General features: G+C 50.2%; 44 non-coding genes across 44 annotated transcripts; 31 read left to right on the forward strand and 13 right to left on the reverse strand.

The window, feature by feature from the left end:
- The first annotated feature begins 61 nt into the window (after positions 1-61).
- trnav-cac (transfer RNA valine (anticodon CAC)) lies at positions 62-134 on the forward strand. Its single transcript has one exon. It is a non-coding gene; the product is annotated as a tRNA-Val (tRNA).
- Positions 135-811: 677 nt separating this feature from the next.
- trnad-guc (transfer RNA aspartic acid (anticodon GUC)) lies at positions 812-883 on the reverse strand. Its single transcript has one exon. It is a non-coding gene; the product is annotated as a tRNA-Asp (tRNA).
- Positions 884-1162: 279 nt separating this feature from the next.
- On the forward strand, positions 1163-1235 carry trnav-cac (transfer RNA valine (anticodon CAC)). The gene has a single exon. It is a non-coding gene; the product is annotated as a tRNA-Val (tRNA).
- A 302-nt stretch (positions 1236-1537) lies between these two features.
- trnav-uac (transfer RNA valine (anticodon UAC)) lies at positions 1538-1610 on the forward strand. The gene has a single exon. It is a non-coding gene; the product is annotated as a tRNA-Val (tRNA).
- Positions 1611-1896: 286 nt separating this feature from the next.
- trnad-guc (transfer RNA aspartic acid (anticodon GUC)) lies at positions 1897-1968 on the reverse strand. Its single transcript has one exon. It is a non-coding gene; the product is annotated as a tRNA-Asp (tRNA).
- A 279-nt stretch (positions 1969-2247) lies between these two features.
- Positions 2248-2320, forward strand: trnav-cac (transfer RNA valine (anticodon CAC)). Its single transcript has one exon. It is a non-coding gene; the product is annotated as a tRNA-Val (tRNA).
- Positions 2321-2622: 302 nt separating this feature from the next.
- trnav-aac (transfer RNA valine (anticodon AAC)) lies at positions 2623-2695 on the forward strand. The gene has a single exon. It is a non-coding gene; the product is annotated as a tRNA-Val (tRNA).
- Positions 2696-2997: 302 nt separating this feature from the next.
- trnad-guc (transfer RNA aspartic acid (anticodon GUC)) lies at positions 2998-3069 on the reverse strand. Its single transcript has one exon. It is a non-coding gene; the product is annotated as a tRNA-Asp (tRNA).
- A 279-nt stretch (positions 3070-3348) lies between these two features.
- On the forward strand, positions 3349-3421 carry trnav-cac (transfer RNA valine (anticodon CAC)). Its single transcript has one exon. It is a non-coding gene; the product is annotated as a tRNA-Val (tRNA).
- A 302-nt stretch (positions 3422-3723) lies between these two features.
- On the forward strand, positions 3724-3796 carry trnav-aac (transfer RNA valine (anticodon AAC)). The gene has a single exon. It is a non-coding gene; the product is annotated as a tRNA-Val (tRNA).
- A 302-nt stretch (positions 3797-4098) lies between these two features.
- trnad-guc (transfer RNA aspartic acid (anticodon GUC)) lies at positions 4099-4170 on the reverse strand. Its single transcript has one exon. It is a non-coding gene; the product is annotated as a tRNA-Asp (tRNA).
- Positions 4171-4449: 279 nt separating this feature from the next.
- trnav-cac (transfer RNA valine (anticodon CAC)) lies at positions 4450-4522 on the forward strand. The gene has a single exon. It is a non-coding gene; the product is annotated as a tRNA-Val (tRNA).
- Positions 4523-4824: 302 nt separating this feature from the next.
- On the forward strand, positions 4825-4897 carry trnav-aac (transfer RNA valine (anticodon AAC)). Its single transcript has one exon. It is a non-coding gene; the product is annotated as a tRNA-Val (tRNA).
- A 653-nt stretch (positions 4898-5550) lies between these two features.
- Positions 5551-5623, forward strand: trnav-cac (transfer RNA valine (anticodon CAC)). The gene has a single exon. It is a non-coding gene; the product is annotated as a tRNA-Val (tRNA).
- A 302-nt stretch (positions 5624-5925) lies between these two features.
- trnav-aac (transfer RNA valine (anticodon AAC)) lies at positions 5926-5998 on the forward strand. Its single transcript has one exon. It is a non-coding gene; the product is annotated as a tRNA-Val (tRNA).
- A 302-nt stretch (positions 5999-6300) lies between these two features.
- On the reverse strand, positions 6301-6372 carry trnad-guc (transfer RNA aspartic acid (anticodon GUC)). Its single transcript has one exon. It is a non-coding gene; the product is annotated as a tRNA-Asp (tRNA).
- A 279-nt stretch (positions 6373-6651) lies between these two features.
- Positions 6652-6724, forward strand: trnav-cac (transfer RNA valine (anticodon CAC)). The gene has a single exon. It is a non-coding gene; the product is annotated as a tRNA-Val (tRNA).
- Positions 6725-7026: 302 nt separating this feature from the next.
- On the forward strand, positions 7027-7099 carry trnav-aac (transfer RNA valine (anticodon AAC)). Its single transcript has one exon. It is a non-coding gene; the product is annotated as a tRNA-Val (tRNA).
- A 302-nt stretch (positions 7100-7401) lies between these two features.
- Positions 7402-7473, reverse strand: trnad-guc (transfer RNA aspartic acid (anticodon GUC)). The gene has a single exon. It is a non-coding gene; the product is annotated as a tRNA-Asp (tRNA).
- Positions 7474-7752: 279 nt separating this feature from the next.
- On the forward strand, positions 7753-7825 carry trnav-cac (transfer RNA valine (anticodon CAC)). Its single transcript has one exon. It is a non-coding gene; the product is annotated as a tRNA-Val (tRNA).
- A 677-nt stretch (positions 7826-8502) lies between these two features.
- trnad-guc (transfer RNA aspartic acid (anticodon GUC)) lies at positions 8503-8574 on the reverse strand. The gene has a single exon. It is a non-coding gene; the product is annotated as a tRNA-Asp (tRNA).
- A 279-nt stretch (positions 8575-8853) lies between these two features.
- trnav-cac (transfer RNA valine (anticodon CAC)) lies at positions 8854-8926 on the forward strand. The gene has a single exon. It is a non-coding gene; the product is annotated as a tRNA-Val (tRNA).
- Positions 8927-9228: 302 nt separating this feature from the next.
- Positions 9229-9301, forward strand: trnav-aac (transfer RNA valine (anticodon AAC)). The gene has a single exon. It is a non-coding gene; the product is annotated as a tRNA-Val (tRNA).
- A 302-nt stretch (positions 9302-9603) lies between these two features.
- Positions 9604-9675, reverse strand: trnad-guc (transfer RNA aspartic acid (anticodon GUC)). Its single transcript has one exon. It is a non-coding gene; the product is annotated as a tRNA-Asp (tRNA).
- A 279-nt stretch (positions 9676-9954) lies between these two features.
- Positions 9955-10027, forward strand: trnav-cac (transfer RNA valine (anticodon CAC)). Its single transcript has one exon. It is a non-coding gene; the product is annotated as a tRNA-Val (tRNA).
- A 302-nt stretch (positions 10028-10329) lies between these two features.
- Positions 10330-10402, forward strand: trnav-aac (transfer RNA valine (anticodon AAC)). Its single transcript has one exon. It is a non-coding gene; the product is annotated as a tRNA-Val (tRNA).
- Positions 10403-10704: 302 nt separating this feature from the next.
- trnad-guc (transfer RNA aspartic acid (anticodon GUC)) lies at positions 10705-10776 on the reverse strand. The gene has a single exon. It is a non-coding gene; the product is annotated as a tRNA-Asp (tRNA).
- Positions 10777-11055: 279 nt separating this feature from the next.
- trnav-cac (transfer RNA valine (anticodon CAC)) lies at positions 11056-11128 on the forward strand. Its single transcript has one exon. It is a non-coding gene; the product is annotated as a tRNA-Val (tRNA).
- Positions 11129-11430: 302 nt separating this feature from the next.
- On the forward strand, positions 11431-11503 carry trnav-aac (transfer RNA valine (anticodon AAC)). Its single transcript has one exon. It is a non-coding gene; the product is annotated as a tRNA-Val (tRNA).
- Positions 11504-12882: 1379 nt separating this feature from the next.
- On the forward strand, positions 12883-12955 carry trnav-cac (transfer RNA valine (anticodon CAC)). Its single transcript has one exon. It is a non-coding gene; the product is annotated as a tRNA-Val (tRNA).
- A 302-nt stretch (positions 12956-13257) lies between these two features.
- trnav-aac (transfer RNA valine (anticodon AAC)) lies at positions 13258-13330 on the forward strand. Its single transcript has one exon. It is a non-coding gene; the product is annotated as a tRNA-Val (tRNA).
- A 1379-nt stretch (positions 13331-14709) lies between these two features.
- On the forward strand, positions 14710-14782 carry trnav-cac (transfer RNA valine (anticodon CAC)). The gene has a single exon. It is a non-coding gene; the product is annotated as a tRNA-Val (tRNA).
- A 302-nt stretch (positions 14783-15084) lies between these two features.
- trnav-aac (transfer RNA valine (anticodon AAC)) lies at positions 15085-15157 on the forward strand. The gene has a single exon. It is a non-coding gene; the product is annotated as a tRNA-Val (tRNA).
- A 302-nt stretch (positions 15158-15459) lies between these two features.
- Positions 15460-15531, reverse strand: trnad-guc (transfer RNA aspartic acid (anticodon GUC)). Its single transcript has one exon. It is a non-coding gene; the product is annotated as a tRNA-Asp (tRNA).
- A 279-nt stretch (positions 15532-15810) lies between these two features.
- trnav-cac (transfer RNA valine (anticodon CAC)) lies at positions 15811-15883 on the forward strand. The gene has a single exon. It is a non-coding gene; the product is annotated as a tRNA-Val (tRNA).
- A 302-nt stretch (positions 15884-16185) lies between these two features.
- Positions 16186-16258, forward strand: trnav-aac (transfer RNA valine (anticodon AAC)). Its single transcript has one exon. It is a non-coding gene; the product is annotated as a tRNA-Val (tRNA).
- A 302-nt stretch (positions 16259-16560) lies between these two features.
- Positions 16561-16632, reverse strand: trnad-guc (transfer RNA aspartic acid (anticodon GUC)). Its single transcript has one exon. It is a non-coding gene; the product is annotated as a tRNA-Asp (tRNA).
- Positions 16633-16911: 279 nt separating this feature from the next.
- Positions 16912-16984, forward strand: trnav-cac (transfer RNA valine (anticodon CAC)). The gene has a single exon. It is a non-coding gene; the product is annotated as a tRNA-Val (tRNA).
- A 677-nt stretch (positions 16985-17661) lies between these two features.
- Positions 17662-17733, reverse strand: trnad-guc (transfer RNA aspartic acid (anticodon GUC)). The gene has a single exon. It is a non-coding gene; the product is annotated as a tRNA-Asp (tRNA).
- A 279-nt stretch (positions 17734-18012) lies between these two features.
- On the forward strand, positions 18013-18085 carry trnav-cac (transfer RNA valine (anticodon CAC)). Its single transcript has one exon. It is a non-coding gene; the product is annotated as a tRNA-Val (tRNA).
- A 302-nt stretch (positions 18086-18387) lies between these two features.
- On the forward strand, positions 18388-18460 carry trnav-aac (transfer RNA valine (anticodon AAC)). The gene has a single exon. It is a non-coding gene; the product is annotated as a tRNA-Val (tRNA).
- A 302-nt stretch (positions 18461-18762) lies between these two features.
- trnad-guc (transfer RNA aspartic acid (anticodon GUC)) lies at positions 18763-18834 on the reverse strand. The gene has a single exon. It is a non-coding gene; the product is annotated as a tRNA-Asp (tRNA).
- Positions 18835-19113: 279 nt separating this feature from the next.
- On the forward strand, positions 19114-19186 carry trnav-cac (transfer RNA valine (anticodon CAC)). Its single transcript has one exon. It is a non-coding gene; the product is annotated as a tRNA-Val (tRNA).
- A 302-nt stretch (positions 19187-19488) lies between these two features.
- Positions 19489-19561, forward strand: trnav-aac (transfer RNA valine (anticodon AAC)). Its single transcript has one exon. It is a non-coding gene; the product is annotated as a tRNA-Val (tRNA).
- Positions 19562-19594: the final 33 nt, after the last annotated feature.

Below are 19594 nucleotides of genomic sequence, written 5' to 3' on the forward strand. Positions count from 1 at the left end.
TGCAGGTCAGTGTGCACAGATGTTTTAAGTCGGCCTCTTGGACGGCGACAAGCCTTTCAAGGTTTCCGTAGTGTAGTGGTTATCACGTTCGCCTCACACGCGAAAGGTCCCCGGTTCGAAACCGGGCGGAAACACTTGTAATTTTGTCTTCACTCTGAGTAATGGAATCAAACTGTGCTGTCTCACATGACTGGTAATTAGGGCGCATCGACCAAAAGGTTTGTGCCCCACATCATCTGAGAACTTGCTATGTTTTCAAATGATGAACTATGTCTTCTTTTGAATTGCTTTTTGTTTGTGACCGTCACTTAACATTGCGCAAAAACAGGTAGGATGTCTTGTATTTCAAATGTTTGGATATCGTCAGGCAATTGAAATCATGTCAGGAGGTCAAGTGCCTCAGGCCACCCACGCGGGTGACAGGGAGCTTTTCACAGTTTCCGTAGTGTAGTGGTTATCACGTTCGCCTAACACGCGAAAGGTCCCCGGTTTGAAACCGGGCGGAAACACTTGTTTGTTTGGTGCTCACCCTGAGTCATTAATGGGATCGTGGGAGCAACCCCGCGTCAAACACCAGAAAACAGTGCGTGGTTGACGCCACAAAGAAGTCACCATCCTGAACATGTCTGATAACTATGTACTACTGACCATTTGGGGGTTCAGCCCATGAATTTATTTCTGTAGGAGATCGATGCAGGTGGATATCCTGGCTTCATTGCCCTGTTTGGCAAGGAGGAGCATGCACGATGTCGAGGATGCGTCGCTTTGGTCTTTCCCGGTAAATTATCCGCAGCTGCTTGAAAACTCAACTCTCCCCGTCGGGGAATCGAACCCCGGTCTTCCGCGTGACAGGCGGAGATACTGTCCACTATACTAACGAGGACTGCTGCATGGATGAGTTATGGCACGTCAACGGGCCGGCAGAGCGGTTCTGACGTCGACGGGGAACGTTCCCGTAGTTATGGAGACATTGGGATGAAGAAGTCAAATGTCAACCTCCTGGTGGGGGCTGTAGGTAAAAAAAGGCAGAGGATCACCACAGCCGTCGGAATACATCGCCTGCGAAAAACCATGAACGCCCGTAGCAGGTGAGGACCCGTCTGCAGGTCAGTGTGCACAGATGTTTTAAGTGGGCCTCTTGGACGGCGACAAGCCTTTCACGGTTTCCGTAGTGTAGTGGTTATCACGTTCGCCTCACACGCGAAAGGTCCCCGGTTCGAAACCGGGCGGAAACACTTGAAATTTTGTCTTCACTCTGAGTAATGGAATCAAACTGTGCTGTCTCACATGACTGGTAATTAGGGCGCATCGACCAAAAGGTTTGTGCCCCACATCATCTGAGAACTTGCTATGTTTTCAAATGATGAACTATGTCTTCTTTTGAATTGCTTTTTGTTTGTGACCGTCACTTAACATTGCGCAAAAACAGGTAGGATGTCTTGTATTTCAAATGTTTGGATATCGTCAGGCAATTGAAATCATGTCAGGAGGTCAAGTGCCTCAGGCCACCCACGCGGGTGACAGGGAGCTTTTCACAGCTTCCGTAGTGTAGTGGTTATCACGTTCGCCTTACACGCGAAAGGTCCCCGGTTCGAAACCGGGCGGAAACACTTGTTAGTTTGGTGCTCACCCTCAGTCATTAATGGGATCGTGGGAGCAACCCCGCGTCAAACACCAGAAAACAGTGCGTGGTTGACGGCACAAAGAAGTCACCATCCTGAACAGGTCTGATAACTATGTACTACTGACCATTTGGGGGTTCAGCCCATGACTTTATTTCTGTAGGAGATCGATGCAGGTGGATATCCTGGCTTCATTGCCCTGTTTGGCAAGGAGGAGCATGCGTCACTTTGGTCTTTCCCGGTAAATTATCCGCAGCTGCTTGAAAACTCAACTCTCCCCGTCGGGGAATCGAACCCCGGTCTTCCGCGTGACAGGCGGAGATACTGTCCACTATACTAACGAGGACTGCTGCATGGATGAGTTATGGCACGTCAACGGGCCGGCAGAGCGGTTCTGACGTCGACGGGGAACGTTCCCGTAGTTATGGAGACATTGGGATGAAGAAGTCAAATGTCAACCTCCTGGTGGGGGCTGTAGGTAAAAAAAGGCAGAGGATCACCACAGCCGTCGGAATACATCGCCTGCGAAAAACCATGAACGCCCGTAGCAGGTGAGGACCCGTCTGCAGGTCAGTGTGCACAGATGTTTTAAGTCGGCCTCTTGGACGGCGACAAGCCTTTCAAGGTTTCCGTAGTGTAGTGGTTATCACGTTCGCCTCACACGCGAAAGGTCCCCGGTTCGAAACCGGGCGGAAACACTTGTAATTTTGTCTTCACTCTGAGTAATGGAATCAAACTGTGCTGTCTCACATGACTGGTAATTAGGGCGCATCGACCAAAAGGTTTGTGCCCCACATCATCTGAGAACTTGCTATGTTTTCAAATGATGAACTATTTCTTCTTTTGAATTGCTTTTTGTTTGTGACCGTCACTTAACATTGCGCAAAAACAGGTAGGATGTCTTGTATTTCAAATGTTTGGATATCGTCAGGCAACTGAAATCATGTCAGGAGGTCAAGTGCCTCAGGCCACCCACGCGGGTGACAGGGAGCTTTTCACAGTTTCCGTAGTGTAGTGGTTATCACGTTCGCCTAACACGCGAAAGGTCCCCGGTTCGAAACCGGGCGGAAACACTTGTTTGTTTGGTGCTCACCCTGAGTCATTAATGGCATCGTGGGAGCAACCCCGCGTCAAACACCAGAAAACAGTGCGTGGTTGACGGCACAAAGAAGTCACCATCCTGAACATGTCTGATAACTATGTACTACTGACCATTTGGGGGTTCAGCCCATGACTTTATTTCTGTAGGAGATCGATGCAGGTGGATATCCTGGCTTCATTGCCCTGTTTGGCAAGGAGGAGCATGCACGATGTCGAGGATGCGTCGCTTTGGTCTTTCCCGGTAAATTATCCGCAGCTGCTTGAAAACTCAACTCTCCCCGTCGGGGAATCGAACCCCGGTCTTCCGCGTGACAGGCGGAGATACTGTCCACTATACTAACGAGGACTGCTGCATGGATGAGTTATGGCACGTCAACGGGCCGGCAGAGCGGTTCTGACGTCGACGGGGAACGTTCCCGTAGTTATGTAGACATTGGGATGAAGAAGTCAAATGTCAACCTCCTGGTGGGGGCTGTAGGTAAAAAAAGGCAGAGGATCACCACAGCCGTCGGAATACATCGCCTGCGAAAAACCATGAACGCCCGTAGCAGGTGAGGACCCGTCTGCAGGTCAGTGTGCACAGATGTTTTAAGTGGGCCTCTTGGACGGCGACAAGCCTTTCACGGTTTCCGTAGTGTAGTGGTTATCACGTTTGCCTCACACGCGAAAGGTCCCCGGTTCGAAACCGGGCGGAAACACTTGTAATTTTGTCTTCACTCTGAGTAATGGAATCAAACTGTGCTGTCTCACATGACTGGTAATTAGGGCGCATCGACCAAAAGGTTTGTGCCCCACATCATCTGAGAACTTGCTATGTTTTCAAATGATGAACTATGTCTTCTTTTGAATTGCTTTTTGTTTGTGACCGTCACTTAACATTGCGCAAAAACAGGTAGGATGTCTTGTATTTCAAATGTTTGGATATCGTCAGGCAATTGAAATCATGTCAGGAGGTCAAGTGCCTCAGGCCACCCACGCGGGTGACAGGGAGCTTTTCACAGTTTCCGTAGTGTAGTGGTTATCACGTTCGCCTAACACGCGAAAGGTCCCCGGTTCGAAACCGGGCGGAAACACTTGTTTGTTTGGTGCTCACCCTGAGTCATTAATGGGATCGTGGGAGCAACCCCGCGTCAAACACCAGAAAACAGTGCGTGGTTGACGGCACAAAGAAGTCACCATCCTGAACATGTCTGATAACTATGTACTACTGACCATTTGGGGGTTCAGCCCATGACTTTATTTCTGTAGGAGATCGATGCAGGTGGATATCCTGGCTTCATTGCCCTGTTTGGCAAGGAGGAGCATGCACGATGTCGAGGATGCGACGCTTTGGTCTTTCCCGGTAAATTATCCGCAGCTGCTTGAAAACTCAACTCTCCCCGTCGGGGAATCGAACCCCGGTCTTCCGCGTGACAGGCGGAGATACTGTCCACTATACTAACGAGGACTGCTGCATGGATGAGTTATGGCACGTCAACGGGCCGGCAGAGCGGTTCTGACGTCGACGGGGAACGTTCCCGTAGTTATAGAGACATTGGGATGAAGAAGTCAAATGTCAACCTCCTGGTGGGGGCTGTAGGTAAAAAAAGGCAGAGGATCACCACAGCCGTCGGAATACATCGCCTGCGAAAAACCATGAACGCCCGTAGCAGGTGAGGACCCGTCTGCAGGTCAGTGTGCACAGATGTTTTAAGTGGGCCTCTTGGACGGCGACAAGCCTTTCAAGGTTTCCGTAGTGTAGTGGTTATCACGTTCGCCTCACACGCGAAAGGTCCCCGGTTCGAAACCGGGCGGAAACACTTGTAATTTTGTCTTCACTCTGAGTAATGGAATCAAACTGTGCTGTCTCACATGACTGGTAATTAGGGCGCATCGACCAAAAGGTTTGTGCCCCACATCATCTGAGAACTTGCTATGTTTTCAAATGATGAACTATGTCTTCTTTTGAATTGCTTTTTGTTTGTGACCGTCACTTAACATTGCGCAAAAACAGGTAGGATGTCTTGTATTTCAAATGTTTGGATATCGTCAGGCAATTGAAATCATGTCAGGAGGTCAAGTGCCTCAGGCCACCCACGCGGGTGACAGGGAGCTTTTCACAGTTTCCGTAGTGTAGTGGTTATCACGTTCGCCTAACACGCGAAAGGTCCCCGGTTCGAAACCGGGCGGAAACACTTGTTTGTTTGGTGCTCACCCTGAGTCATTAATGGCATCGTGGGAGCAACCCCGCGTCAAACACCAGAAAACAGTGCGTGGTTGACGGCACAAAGAAGTCACCATCCTGAACATGTCTGATAACTATGTACTACTGACCATTTGGGGGTTCAGCCCATGACTTTATTTCTGTAGGAGATCGATGCAGGTGGATATCCTGGCTTCATTGCCCTGTTTTGCAAGGAGGAGCATGCACGATGTCGAGGATGCGTCGCTTTGGTCTTTCCCGGTAAATTATCCGCAGCTGCTTGAAAACTCAACTCTCCCCGTCGGGGAATCGAACCCCGGTCTTTCGCGTGACAGGCGGAGATACTGTCCACTATACTAACGAGGACTGCTGCATGGAATAGTTATGGCACGTCAACGGGCCGGCAGAGCGGTTCTGACGTCGACGGGGAACGTTCCCGTAGTTATGGAGACATTGGGATGAAGAAGTCAAATGTCAACCTCCTGGTGGGGGCTGTAGGTAAAAAAAGGCAGAGGATCACCACAGCCGTCGGAATACATCGCCTGCGAAAAACCATGAACGCCCGTAGCAGGTGAGGACCCGTCTGCAGGTCAGTGTGCACAGATGTTTTAACTTGGCCTCTTGGACGGCGACAAGCCTTTCAAGGTTTCTGTAGTGTAGTGGTTATCACGTTCGCCTCACACGCGAAAGGTCCCCGGTTCGAAACCGGGCGGAAACACTTGTAATTTTGTCTTCACTCTGAGTAATGGAATCAAACTGTGCTGTCTCACATGACTGGTAATTAGGGCGCATCGACCAAAAGGTTTGTGCCCCACATCATCTGAGAACTTGCTATGTTTTCAAATGATGAACTATGTCTTCTTTTGAATTGCTTTTTGTTTGTGACCGTCACTTAACATTGCGCAAAAACAGGTAGGATGTCTTGTATTTCAAATGTTTGGATATCGTCAGGCAACTGAAATCATGTCAGGAGGTCAAGTGCCTCAGGCCACCCACGCGGGTGACAGGGAGCTTTTCACAGTTTCCGTAGTGTAGTGGTTATCACGTTCGCCTAACACGCGAAAGGTCCCCGGTTCGAAACCGGGCGGAAACACTTGTTTGTTTGGTGCTCACCCTGAGTCATTAATGGCATCGTGGAAGCAACCCCGCGTCAAACACCAGAAAACAGTGCGTGGTTGACGGCACAAAGAAGTCACCATCCTGAACATGTCTGATAACTATGTACTACTGACCATTTGGGGGTTCAGCCCATGACTTTATTTCTGTAGGAGATCGATGCAGGTGGATATCCTAGCTTCATTGCCCTGTTTGGCAAGGAGGAGCATGCACGATGTCGAGGATGCGTCGCTTTGGTCTTTCCCGGTAAATTATCCGCAGCTGCTTGAAAACTCAACTCTCCCCGTCGGGGAATCGAACCCCGGTCTTCCGCGTGACAGGCGGAGATACTGTCCACTATACTAACGAGGACTGCTGCGTGGATGAGTTATGGCACGTCAACGGGCCGGCAGAGCGGTTCTGACGTCGACGGGGAACGTTCCCGTAGTTATGGAGACATTGGGATGAAGAAGTCAAATGTCAACCTCCTGGTGGGGGCTGTAGGTAAAAAAAGGCAGAGGATCACCACAGCCGTCGGAATACATCGCCTGCGAAAAACCATGAACGCCCGTAGCAGGTGAGGACCCGTCTGCAGGTCAGTGTGCACAGATGTTTTAAGTGGACCTCTTGGACGGCGACAAGCCTTTCACGGTTTCCGTAGTGTAGTGGTTATCACGTTCGCCTCACACGCGAAAGGTCCCCGGTTCGAAACCGGGCGGAAACACTTGTAATTTTGTCTTCACTCTGAGTAATGGAATCAAACTGTGCTGTCTCACATGACTGGTAATTAGGGCGCATCGACCAAAAGGTTTGTGCCCCACATCATCTGAGAACTTGCTATGTTTTCAAATGATGAACTATGTCTTCTTTTGAATTGCTTTTTGTTTGTGACCGTCACTTAACATTGCGCAAAAACAGGTAGGATGTCTTGTATTTCAAATGTTTGGATATCGTCAGGCAATTGAAATCATGTCAGGAGGTCAAGTGCCTCAGGCCACCCACGCGGGTGACAGGGAGCTTTTCACAGTTTCCGTAGTGTAGTGGTTATCACGTTCGCCTAACACGCGAAAGGTCCCCGGTTCGAAACCGGGCGGAAACACTTGTTTGTTTGGTGCTCACCCTGAGTCATTAATGGCATCGTGGGAGCAACCCCGCGTCAAACACCAGAAAACAGTGCGTGGTTGACGGCACAAAGAAGTCACCATCCTGAACATGTCTGATAACTATGTACTACTGACCATTTGGGGGTTCAGCCCATGACTTTATTTCTGTAGGAGATCGATGCAGGTGGATATCCTGGTTTCATTGCACTGTTTGGCAAGGAGGAGCATGCACGATGTCGAGGATGCGTCGCTTTGGTCTTTCCCGGTAAATTATCCGCAGCTGCTTGAAAACTCAACTCTCCCCGTCGGGGAATCGAACCCCGGTCTTCCGCGTGACAGGCGGAGATACTGTCCACTATACTAACGAGGACTGCTGCGTGGATGAGTTATGGCACGTCAACGGGCCGGCAGAGCGGTTCTGACGTCGACGGGGAACGTTCCCGTAGTTATGGAGACATTGGGATGAAGAAGTCAAATGTCAACCTCCTGGTGGGGGCTGTAGGTAAAAAAAGGCAGAGGATCACCACAGCCGTCGGAATACATCGCCTGCGAAAAACCATGAACGCCCGTAGCAGGTGAGGACCCGTCTGCAGGTCAGTGTGCACAGATGTTTTAAGTGGACCTCTTGGACGGCGACAAGCCTTTCACGGTTTCCGTAGTGTAGTGGTTATCACGTTCGCCTCACACGCGAAAGGTCCCCGGTTCGAAACCGGGCGGAAACACTTGTAATTTTGTCTTCACTCTGAGTAATGGAATCAAACTGTGCTGTCTCACATGACTGGTAATTAGGGCGCATCGACCAAAAGGTTTGTGCCCCACATCATCTGAGAACTTGCTATGTTTTCAAATGATGAACTATGTCTTCTTTTGAATTGCTTTTTGTTTGTGACCGTCACTTAACATTGCGCAAAAACAGGTAGGATGTCTTGTATTTCAAATGTTTGGATATCGTCAGGCAATTGAAATCATGTCAGGAGGTCAAGTGCCTCAGGCCACCCACGCGGGTGACAGGGAGCTTTTCACAGTTTCCGTAGTGTAGTGGTTATCACGTTCGCCTAACACGCGAAAGGTCCCCGGTTCGAAACCGGGCGAAAACACTTGTTTGTTTGGTGCTCACCCTGAGTCATTAATGGGATCGTGGGAGCAACCCCGCGTCAAACACCAGAAAACAGTGCGTGGTTGACGGCACAAAGAAGTCACCATCCTGAACATGTCTGATAACTATGTACTACTGACCATTTGGGGGTTCAGCCCATGACTTTATTTCTGTAGGAGATCGATGCAGGTGGATATCCTGGCTTCATTGCCCTGTTTGGCAAGGAGGAGCATGCACGATGTCGAGGATGCGTCGCTTTGGTCTTTCCCGGTAAATTATCCGCAGCTGCTTGAAAACTCAACTCTCCCCGTCGGGGAATCGAACCCCGGTCTTCCGCGTGACAGGCGGAGATACTGTCCACTATACTAACGAGGACTGCTGCGTGGATGAGTTATGGCACGTCAACGGGCCGGCAGAGCGGTTCTGACGTCGACGGGGAACGTTCCCGTAGTTATGGAGACATTGGGATGAAGAAGTCAAATGTCAACCTCCTGGTGGGGGCTGTAGGTAAAAAAAGGCAGAGGATCACCACAGCCGTCGGAATACATCGCCTGCGAAAAACCATGAACGCCCGTAGCAGGTGAGGACCCGTCTGCAGGTCAGTGTGCACAGATGTTTTAAGTGGGCCTCTTGGACGGCGACAAGCCTTTCACGGTTTCCGTAGTGTAGTGGTTATCACGTTCGCCTCACACGCGAAAGGTCCCCGGTTCGAAACCGGGCGGAAACACTTGTAATTTTGTCTTCACTCTGAGTAATGGAATCAAACTGTGCTGTCTCACATGACTGGTAATTAGGGCGCATCGACCAAAAGGTTTGTGCCCCACATCATCTGAGAACTTGCTATGTTTTCAAATGATGAACTATGTCTTCTTTTGAATTGCTTTTTGTTTGTGACCGTCACTTAACATTGCGCAAAAACAGGTAGGATGTCTTGTATTTCAAATGTTTGGATATCGTCAGGCAATTGAAATCATGTCAGGAGGTCAAGTGCCTCAGGCCACCCACGCGGGTGACAGGGAGCTTTTCACAGTTTCCGTAGTGTAGTGGTTATCACGTTCGCCTAACACGCGAAAGGTCCCCGGTTCGAAACCGGGCGGAAACACTTGTTTGTTTGGTGCTCACCCTGAGTCATTAATGGCATCGTGGGAGCAACCCCGCGTCAAACACCAGAAAACAGTGCGTGGTTGACGGCACAAAGAAGTCACCATCCTGAACATGTCTGATAACTATGTACTACTGACCATTTGGGGGTTCAGCCCATGACTTCATTTCTGTAGGAGATCGATGCAGGTGGATATCCTGGCTTCATTGCCCTGTTTGGCAAGGAGGAGCATGCACGATGTCGAGGATGCGACGCTTTGGTCTTTCCCGGTAAATTATCCGCAGCTGCTTGAAAACTCAACTCTCCCCGTCGGGGAATCGAACCCCGGTCTTCCGCGTGACAGGCGGAGATACTGTCCACTATACTAACGAGGACTGCTGCATGGATGAGTTATGGCACGTCAACGGGCCGGCAGAGCGGTTCTGACGTCGACGGGGAACGTTCCCGTAGTTATGGAGACATTGGGATGAAGAAGTCAAATGTCAACCTCCTGGTGGGGGCTGTAGGTAAAAAAAGGCAGAGGATCACCACAGCCGTCGGAATACATCGCCTGCGAAAAACCATGAACGCCCGTAGCAGGTGAGGACCCGTCTGCAGGTCAGTGTGCACAGATGTTTTAAGTCGGCCTCTTGGACGGCGACAAGCCTTTCAAGGTTTCCGTAGTGTAGTGGTTATCACGTTCGCCTCACACGCGAAAGGTCCCCGGTTCGAAACCGGGCGGAAACACTTGTAATTTTGTCTTCACTCTGAGTAATGGAATCAAACTGTGCTGTCTCACATGACTGGTAATTAGGGCGCATCGACCAAAAGGTTTGTGCCCCACATCATCTGAGAACTTGCTATGTTTTCAAATGATGAACTATGTCTTCTTTTGAATTGCTTTTTGTTTGTGACCGTCACTTAACATTGCGCAAAAACAGGTAGGATGTCTTGTATTTCAAATGTTTGGATATCGTCAGGCAATTGAAATCATGTCAGGAGGTCAAGTGCCTCAGGCCACCCACGCGGGTGACAGGGAGCTTTTCACAGTTTCCGTAGTGTAGTGGTTATCACGTTCGCCTAACACGCGAAAGGTCCCCGGTTCGAAACCGGGCGGAAACACTTGTTTGTTTGGTGCTCACCCTGAGTCATTAATGGCATCGTGGGAGCAACCCCGCGTCAAACACCAGAAAACAGTGCGTGGTTGACGGCACAAAGAAGTCACCATCCTGAACATGTCTGATAACTATGTACTACTGACCATTTGGGGGTTCAGCCCATGACTTTATTTCTGTAGGAGATCGATGCAGGTGGATATCCTGGCTTCATTGCCCTGTTTTGCAAGGAGGAGCATGCACGATGTCGAGGATGCGTCGCTTTGGTCTTTCCCGGTAAATTATCCGCAGCTGCTTGAAAACTCAACTCTCCCCGTCGGGGAATCGAACCCCGGTCTTCCGCGTGACAGGCGGAGATACTGTCCACTATACTAACGAGGACTGCTGCATGGATGAGTTATGGCACGTCAACGGGCCGGCAGAGCGGTTCTGACGTCGACGGGGAACGTTCCCGTAGTTATGGAGACATTGGGATGAAGAAGTCAAATGTCAACCTCCTGGTGGGGGCTGTAGGTAAAAAAAGGCAGAGGATCACCACAGCCGTCGGAATACATCGCCTGCGAAAAACCATGAACGCCCGTAGCAGGTGAGGACCCGTCTGCAGGTCAGTGTGCACATATGTTTTAACTGGGCCTCTTGGACGGCGACAAGCCTTTCACGGTTTCCGTAGTGTAGTGGTTATCACGTTCGCCTCACACGCGAAAGGTCCCCGGTTCGAAACCGGGCGGAAACACTTGTAATTTTGTCTTCACTCTGAGTAATGGAATCAAACTGTGCTGTCTCACATGACTGGTAATTAGGGCGCATCGACCAAAAGGTTTGTGCCCCACATCATCTGAGAACTTGCTATGTTTTCAAATGATGAACTATGTCTTCTTTTGAATTGCTTTTTGTTTGTGACCGTCACTTAACATTGCGCAAAAACAGGTAGGATGTCTTGTATTTGAAATGTTTGGATATCGTCAGGCAATTGAAATCATGTCAGGAGGTCAAGTGCCTCAGGCCACCCACGCGGGTGACAGGGAGCTTTTCACAGTTTCCGTAGTGTAGTGGTTATCACGTTCGCCTAACACGCGAAAGGTCCCCGGTTCGAAACCGGGCGGAAACACTTGTTTGTTTGGTGCTCACCCTGAGTCATTAATGGGATCGTGGGAGCAACCCCGCGTCAAACACCAGAAAACAGTGCGTGGTTGACGGCACAAAGAAGTCACCATCCTGAACATGTCTGATAACTATGTACTACTGACCATTTGGGGGTTCAGCCCATGACTTTATTTCTGTAGGAGATCGATGCAGGTGGATATCCTGGCTTCATTGCCCTGTTTGGCAAGGAGGAGCATGCACGATGTCGAGGATGCGTCGCTTTGGTCTTTCCCGGTAAATTATCCGCAGCTGCTTGAAAACTCAACTCTCCCCGTCAGGGAATCGAACCCCGGTCTTCCGCGTGACAGGCGGAGATACTGTCCACTATACTAACGAGGACTGCTGCATGGATGAGTTATGGCACGTCAACGGGCCGGCAGAGCGGTTCTGACGTCGACGGGGAACGTTCCCGTAGTTATGGAGACATTGGGATGAAGAAGTCAAATGTCAACCTCCTGGTGGGGGCTGTAGGTAAAAAAAGGCAGAGGATCACCACAGCCGTCGGAATACATCGCCTGCGAAAAACCATGAACGCCCGTAGCAGGTGAGGACCCGTCTGCAGGTCAGTGTGCACAGATGTTTTAAGTGGGCCTCTTGGACGGCGACAAGCCTTTCACAGTTTCCGTAGTGTAGTGGTTATCACGTTCGCCTAACACACGAAAGGTCCCCGGTTCGAAACCGGGCGGAAACACTTGTTTGTTTGGTGCTCACCCTGAGTCATTAATGGGATCGTGGGAGCAACCCCGCGTCAAACACCAGAAAACAGTGCGTGGTTGACGGCACAAAGAAGTCACCATCCTGAACATGTCTGATAACTATGTACTACTGACCATTTGGGGGTTCAGCCCATGACTTTATTTCTGTAGGAGATCGATGCAGGTGGATATCCTGGCTTCATTGCCCTGTTTTGCAAGGAGGAGCATGCACGATGTCGAGGATGCGTCGCTTTGGTCTTTCCCGGTAAATTATCCGCAGCTGCTTGAAAACTCAACTCTCCCCGTCGGGGAATCGAACCCCGGTCTTTCGCGTGACAGGCGGAGATACTGTCCACTATACTAACGAGGACTGCTGCATGGAATAGTTATGGCACGTCAACGGGCCGGCAGAGCGGTTCTGACGTCGACGGGGAACGTTCCCGTAGTTATGGAGACATTGGGATGAAGAAGTCAAATGTCAACCTCCTGGTGGGGGCTGTAGGTAAAAAAAGGCAGAGGATCACCACAGCCGTCGGAATACATCGCCTGCGAAAAACCATGAACGCCCGTAGCAGGTGAGGACCCGTCTGCAGGTCAGTGTGCACAGATGTTTTAACTTGGCCTCTTGGACGGCGACAAGCCTTTCAAGGTTTCTGTAGTGTAGTGGTTATCACGTTCGCCTCACACGCGAAAGGTCCCCGGTTCGAAACCGGGCGGAAACACTTGTAATTTTGTCTTCACTCTGAGTAATGGAATCAAACTGTGCTGTCTCACATGACTGGTAATTAGGGCGCATCGACCAAAAGGTTTGTGCCCCACATCATCTGAGAACTTGCTATGTTTTCAAATGATGAACTATGTCTTCTTTTGAATAGCTTTTTGTTTGTGACCGTCACTTAACATTGCGCAAAAACAGGTAGGATGTCTTGTATTTCAAATGTTTGGATATCGTCAGGCAACTGAAATCATGTCAGGAGGTCAAGTGCCTCAGGCCACCCACGCGGGTGACAGGGAGCTTTTCACAGTTTCCGTAGTGTAGTGGTTATCACGTTCGCCTAACACGCGAAAGGTCCCCGGTTCGAAACCGGGCGGAAACACTTGTTTGTTTGGTGCTCACCCTGAGTCATTAATGGGATCGTGGGAGCAACCCCGCGTCAAACACCAGAAAACAGTGCGTGGTTGACGGCACAAAGAAGTCACCATCCTGAACATGTCTGATAACTATGTACTACTGACCATTTGGGGGTTCAGCCCATGACTTTATTTCTGTAGGAGATCGATGCAGGTGGATATCCTGGCTTCATTGCCCTGTTTGGCAAGGAGGAGCATGCACGATGTCGAGGATGCGTCGCTTTGGTCTTTCCCGGTAAATTATCCGCAGCTGCTTGAAAACTCAACTCTCCCCGTCAGGGAATCGAACCCCGGTCTTCCGCGTGACAGGCGGAGATACTGTCCACTATACTAACGAGGACTGCTGCATGGATGAGTTATGGCACGTCAACGGGCCGGCAGAGCGGTTCTGACGTCGACGGGGAACGTTCCCGTAGTTATGGAGACATTGGGATGAAGAAGTCAAATGTCAACCTCCTGGTGGGGGCTGTAGGTAAAAAAAGGCAGAGGATCACCACAGCCGTCGGAATACATCGCCTGCGAAAAACCATGAACGCCCGTAGCAGGTGAGGACCCGTCTGCAGGTCAGTGTGCACAGATGTTTTAAGTGGGCCTCTTGGACGGCGACAAGCCTTTCACAGTTTCCGTAGTGTAGTGGTTATCACGTTCGCCTAACACACGAAAGGTCCCCGGTTCGAAACCGGGCGGAAACACTTGTTTGTTTGGTGCTCACCCTGAGTCATTAATGGGATCGTGGGAGCAACCCCGCGTCAAACACCAGAAAACAGTGCGTGGTTGACGGCACAAAGAAGTCACCATCCTGAACATGTCTGATAACTATGTACTACTGACCATTTGGGGGTTCAGCCCATGACTTTATTTCTGTAGGAGATCGATGCAGGTGGATATCCTGGCTTCATTGCCCTGTTTTGCAAGGAGGAGCATGCACGATGTCGAGGATGCGTCGCTTTGGTCTTTCCCGGTAAATTATCCGCAGCTGCTTGAAAACTCAACTCTCCCCGTCGGGGAATCGAACCCCGGTCTTTCGCGTGACAGGCGGAGATACTGTCCACTATACTAACGAGGACTGCTGCATGGAATAGTTATGGCACGTCAACGGGCCGGCAGAGCGGTTCTGACGTCGACGGGGAACGTTCCCGTAGTTATGGAGACATTGGGATGAAGAAGTCAAATGTCAACCTCCTGGTGGGGGCTGTAGGTAAAAAAAGGCAGAGGATCACCACAGCCGTCGGAATACATCGCCTGCGAAAAACCATGAACGCCCGTAGCAGGTGAGGACCCGTCTGCAGGTCAGTGTGCACAGATGTTTTAACTTGGCCTCTTGGACGGCGACAAGCCTTTCAAGGTTTCTGTAGTGTAGTGGTTATCACGTTCGCCTCACACGCGAAAGGTCCCCGGTTCGAAACCGGGCGGAAACACTTGTAATTTTGTCTTCACTCTGAGTAATGGAATCAAACTGTGCTGTCTCACATGACTGGTAATTAGGGCGCATCGACCAAAAGGTTTGTGCCCCACATCATCTGAGAACTTGCTATGTTTTCAAATGATGAACTATGTCTTCTTTTGAATTGCTTTTTGTTTGTGACCGTCACTTAACATTGCGCAAAAACAGGTAGGATGTCTTGTATTTCAAATGTTTGGATATCGTCAGGCAACTGAAATCATGTCAGGAGGTCAAGTGCCTCAGGCCACCCACGCGGGTGACAGGGAGCTTTTCACAGTTTCCGTAGTGTAGTGGTTATCACGTTCGCCTAACACGCGAAAGGTCCCCGGTTCGAAACCGGGCGGAAACACTTGTTTGTTTGGTGCTCACCCTGAGTCATTAATGGCATCGTGGAAGCAACCCCGCGTCAAACACCAGAAAACAGTGCGTGGTTGACGGCACAAAGAAGTCACCATCCTGAACATGTCTGATAACTATGTACTACTGACCATTTGGGGGTTCAGCCCATGACTTTATTTCTGTAGGAGATCGATGCAGGTGGATATCCTAGCTTCATTGCCCTGTTTGGCAAGGAGGAGCATGCACGATGTCGAGGATGCGTCGCTTTGGTCTTTCCCGGTAAATTATCCGCAGCTGCTTGAAAACTCAACTCTCCCCGTCGGGGAATCGAACCCCGGTCTTCCGCGTGACAGGCGGAGATACTGTCCACTATACTAACGAGGACTGCTGCGTGGATGAGTTATGGCACGTCAACGGGCCGGCAGAGCGGTTCTGACGTCGACGGGGAACGTTCCCGTAGTTATGGAGACATTGGGATGAAGAAGTCAAATGTCAACCTCCTGGTGGGGGCTGTAGGTAAAAAAAGGCAGAGGATCACCACAGCCGTCGGAATACATCGCCTGCGAAAAACCATGAACGCCCGTAGCAGGTGAGGACCCGTCTGCAGGTCAGTGTGCACAGATGTTTTAAGTGGACCTCTTGGACGGCGACAAGCCTTTCACGGTTTCCGTAGTGTAGTGGTTATCACGTTCGCCTCACACGCGAAAGGTCCCCGGTTCGAAACCGGGCGGAAACACTTGTAATTTTGTCTTCACTCTGAGTAATGGAATCAAACTGTGCTGTCTCACATGACTGGTAATTAGGGCGCATCGACCAAAAGGTTTGTGCCCCACATCATCTGAGAACTTGCTATGTTTTCAAATGATGAACTATGTCTTCTTTTGAATTGCTTTTTGTTTGTGACCGTCACTTAACATTGCGCAAAAACAGGTAGGATGTCTTGTATTTCAAATGTTTGGATATCGTCAGGCAATTGAAATCATGTCAGGAGGTCAAGTGCCTCAGGCCACCCACGCGGGTGACAGGGAGCTTTTCACAGTTTCCGTAGTGTAGTGGTTATCACGTTCGCCTAACACGCGAAAGGTCCCCGGTTCGAAACCGGGCGGAAACACTTGTTTGTTTGGTGCTCACCCTGAGTCATTAATGGCATCGTGGGAGCAACCCCGCGTCAAACACCAGAAAACAGTGCGTGGTTGACGGCACAAAGAAGTCACCATCCTGAACATGTCTGATAACTATGTACTACTGACCATTTGGGGGTTCAGCCCATGACTTTATTTCTGTAGGAGATCGATGCAGGTGGATATCCTGGTTTCATTGCACTGTTTGGCAAGGAGGAGCATGCACGATGTCGAGGATGCGTCGCTTTGGTCTTTCCCGGTAAATTATCCGCAGCTGCTTGAAAACTCAACTCTCCCCGTCGGGGAATCGAACCCCGGTCTTCCGCGTGACAGGCGGAGATACTGTCCACTATACTAACGAGGACTGCTGCGTGGATGAGTTATGGCACGTCAACGGGCCGGCAGAGCGGTTCTGACGTCGACGGGGAACGTTCCCGTAGTTATGGAGACATTGGGATGAAGAAGTCAAATGTCAACCTCCTGGTGGGGGCTGTAGGTAAAAAAAGGCAGAGGATCACCACAGCCGTCGGAATACATCGCCTGCGAAAAACCATGAACGCCCGTAGCAGGTGAGGACCCGTCTGCAGGTCAGTGTGCACAGATGTTTTAAGTGGACCTCTTGGACGGCGACAAGCCTTTCACGGTTTCCGTAGTGTAGTGGTTATCACGTTCGCCTCACACGCGAAAGGTCCCCGGTTCGAAACCGGGCGGAAACACTTGTAATTTTGTCTTCACTCTGAGTAATGGAATCAAACTGTGCTGTCTCACATGACTGGTAATTAGGGCGCATCGACCAAAAGGTTTGTGCCCCACATCATCTGAGAACTTGCTATGTTTTCAAATGATGAACTATGTCTTCTTTTGAATTGCTTTTTGTTTGTGACCGTCACTTAACATTGCGCAAAAACAGGTAGGATGTCTTGTATTTCAAATGTTTGGATATCGTCAGGCAATTGAAATCATGTCAGGAGGTCAAGTGCCTCAGGCCACCCACGCGGGTGACAGGGAGCTTTTCACAGTTTCCGTAGTGTAGTGGTTATCACGTTCGCCTAACACGCGAAAGGTCCCCGGTTCGAAACCGGGCGAAAACACTTGTTTGTTTGGTGCTCACCCTGAGTCATTAATGGGATCGTGGGAGCAACCCCGCGTCAAACACCAGAAAACAGTGCGTGGTTGACGGCACAAAGAAGTCACCATCCTGAACATGTCTGATAACTATGTACTACTGACCATTTGGGGGTTCAGCCCATGACTTTATTTCTGTAGGAGATCGATGCAGGTGGATATCCTGGCTTCATTGCCCTGTTTGGCAAGGAGGAGCATGCACGATGTCGAGGATGCGTCGCTTTGGTCTTTCCCGGTAAATTATCCGCAGCTGCTTGAAAACTCAACTCTCCCCGTCGGGGAATCGAACCCCGGTCTTCCGCGTGACAGGCGGAGATACTGTCCACTATACTAACGAGGACTGCTGCGTGGATGAGTTATGGCACGTCAACGGGCCGGCAGAGCGGTTCTGACGTCGACGGGGAACGTTCCCGTAGTTATGGAGACATTGGGATGAAGAAGTCAAATGTCAACCTCCTGGTGGGGGCTGTAGGTAAAAAAAGGCAGAGGATCACCACAGCCGTCGGAATACATCGCCTGCGAAAAACCATGAACGCCCGTAGCAGGTGAGGACCCGTCTGCAGGTCAGTGTGCACAGATGTTTTAAGTGGGCCTCTTGGACGGCGACAAGCCTTTCACGGTTTCCGTAGTGTAGTGGTTATCACGTTCGCCTCACACGCGAAAGGTCCCCGGTTCGAAACCGGGCGGAAACACTTGTAATTTTGTCTTCACTCTGAGTAATGGAATCAAACTGTGCTGTCTCACATGACTGGTAATTAGGGCGCATCGACCAAAAGGTTTGTGCCCCACATCATCTGAGAACTTGCTATGTTTTCAAATGATGAACTATGTCTTCTTTTGAATTGCTTTTTGTTTGTGACCGTCACTTAACATTGCGCAAAAACAGGTAGGATGTCTTGTATTTCAAATGTTTGGATATCGTCAGGCAATTGAAATCATGTCAGGAGGTCAAGTGCCTCAGGCCACCCACGCGGGTGACAGGGAGCTTTTCACAGTTTCCGTAGTGTAGTGGTTATCACGTTCGCCTAACACGCGAAAGGTCCCCGGTTCGAAACCGGGCGGAAACACTTGTTTGTTTGGTGCTCACCCTGAGTCATTAATGGCATCGTGGGAGCAACCCCGCGTCAAACACCAGAAAACAGTGCGTGGTTGACGGCACAAAGAAGTCACCATCCTGAACATGTCTGATAACTATGTACTACTGACCATTTGGGGGTTCAGCCCATGACTTCATTTCTGTAGGAGATCGATGCAGGTGGATATCCTGGCTTCATTGCCCTGTTTGGCAAGGAGGAGCATGCACGATGTCGAGGATGCGACGCTTTGGTCTTTCCCGGTAAATTATCCGCAGCTGCTTGAAAACTCAACTCTCCCCGTCGGGGAATCGAACCCCGGTCTTCCGCGTGACAGGCGGAGATACTGTCCACTATACTAACGAGGACTGCTGCATGGATGAGTTATGGCACGTCAACGGGCCGGCAGAGCGGTTCTGACGTCGACGGGGAACGTTCCCGTAGTTATGGAGACATTGGGATGAAGAAGTCAAATGTCAACCTCCTGGTGGGGGCTGTAGGTAAAAAAAGGCAGAGGATCACCACAGCCGTCGGAATACATCGCCTGCGAAAAACCATGAACGCCCGTAGCAGGTGAGGACCCGTCTGCAGGTCAGTGTGCACAGATGTTTTAAGTCGGCCTCTTGGACGGCGACAAGCCTTTCAAGGTTTCCGTAGTGTAGTGGTTATCACGTTCGCCTCACACGCGAAAGGTCCCCGGTTCGAAACCGGGCGGAAACACTTGTAATTTTGTCTTCACTCTGAGTAATGGAATCAAACTGTGCTGTCTCACATGACTGGTAATTAGGGCGCATCGACCAAAAGGTTTGTGCCCCACATCATCTGAGAACTTGCTATGTTTTCAAATGATGAACTATGTCTTCTTTTGAATTGCTTTTTGTTTGTGACCGTCACTTAACATTGCGCAAAAACAGGTAGGATGTCTTGTATTTCAAATGTTTGGATATCGTCAGGCAATTGAAATCATGTCAGGAGGTCAAGTGCCTCAGGCCACCCACGCGGGTGACAGGGAGCTTTTCACAGTTTCCGTAGTGTAGTGGTTATCACGTTCGCCTAACACGCGAAAGGTCCCCGGTTCGAAACCGGGCGGAAACACTTGTTTGTTTGGTGCTCACCCTGAGTCATTAA

This window comes from Scomber scombrus, chromosome 17 (genome assembly GCF_963691925.1).
Source record: "Scomber scombrus chromosome 17, fScoSco1.1, whole genome shotgun sequence".
Lineage (NCBI taxonomy): Eukaryota > Metazoa > Chordata > Actinopteri > Scombriformes > Scombridae > Scomber > Scomber scombrus.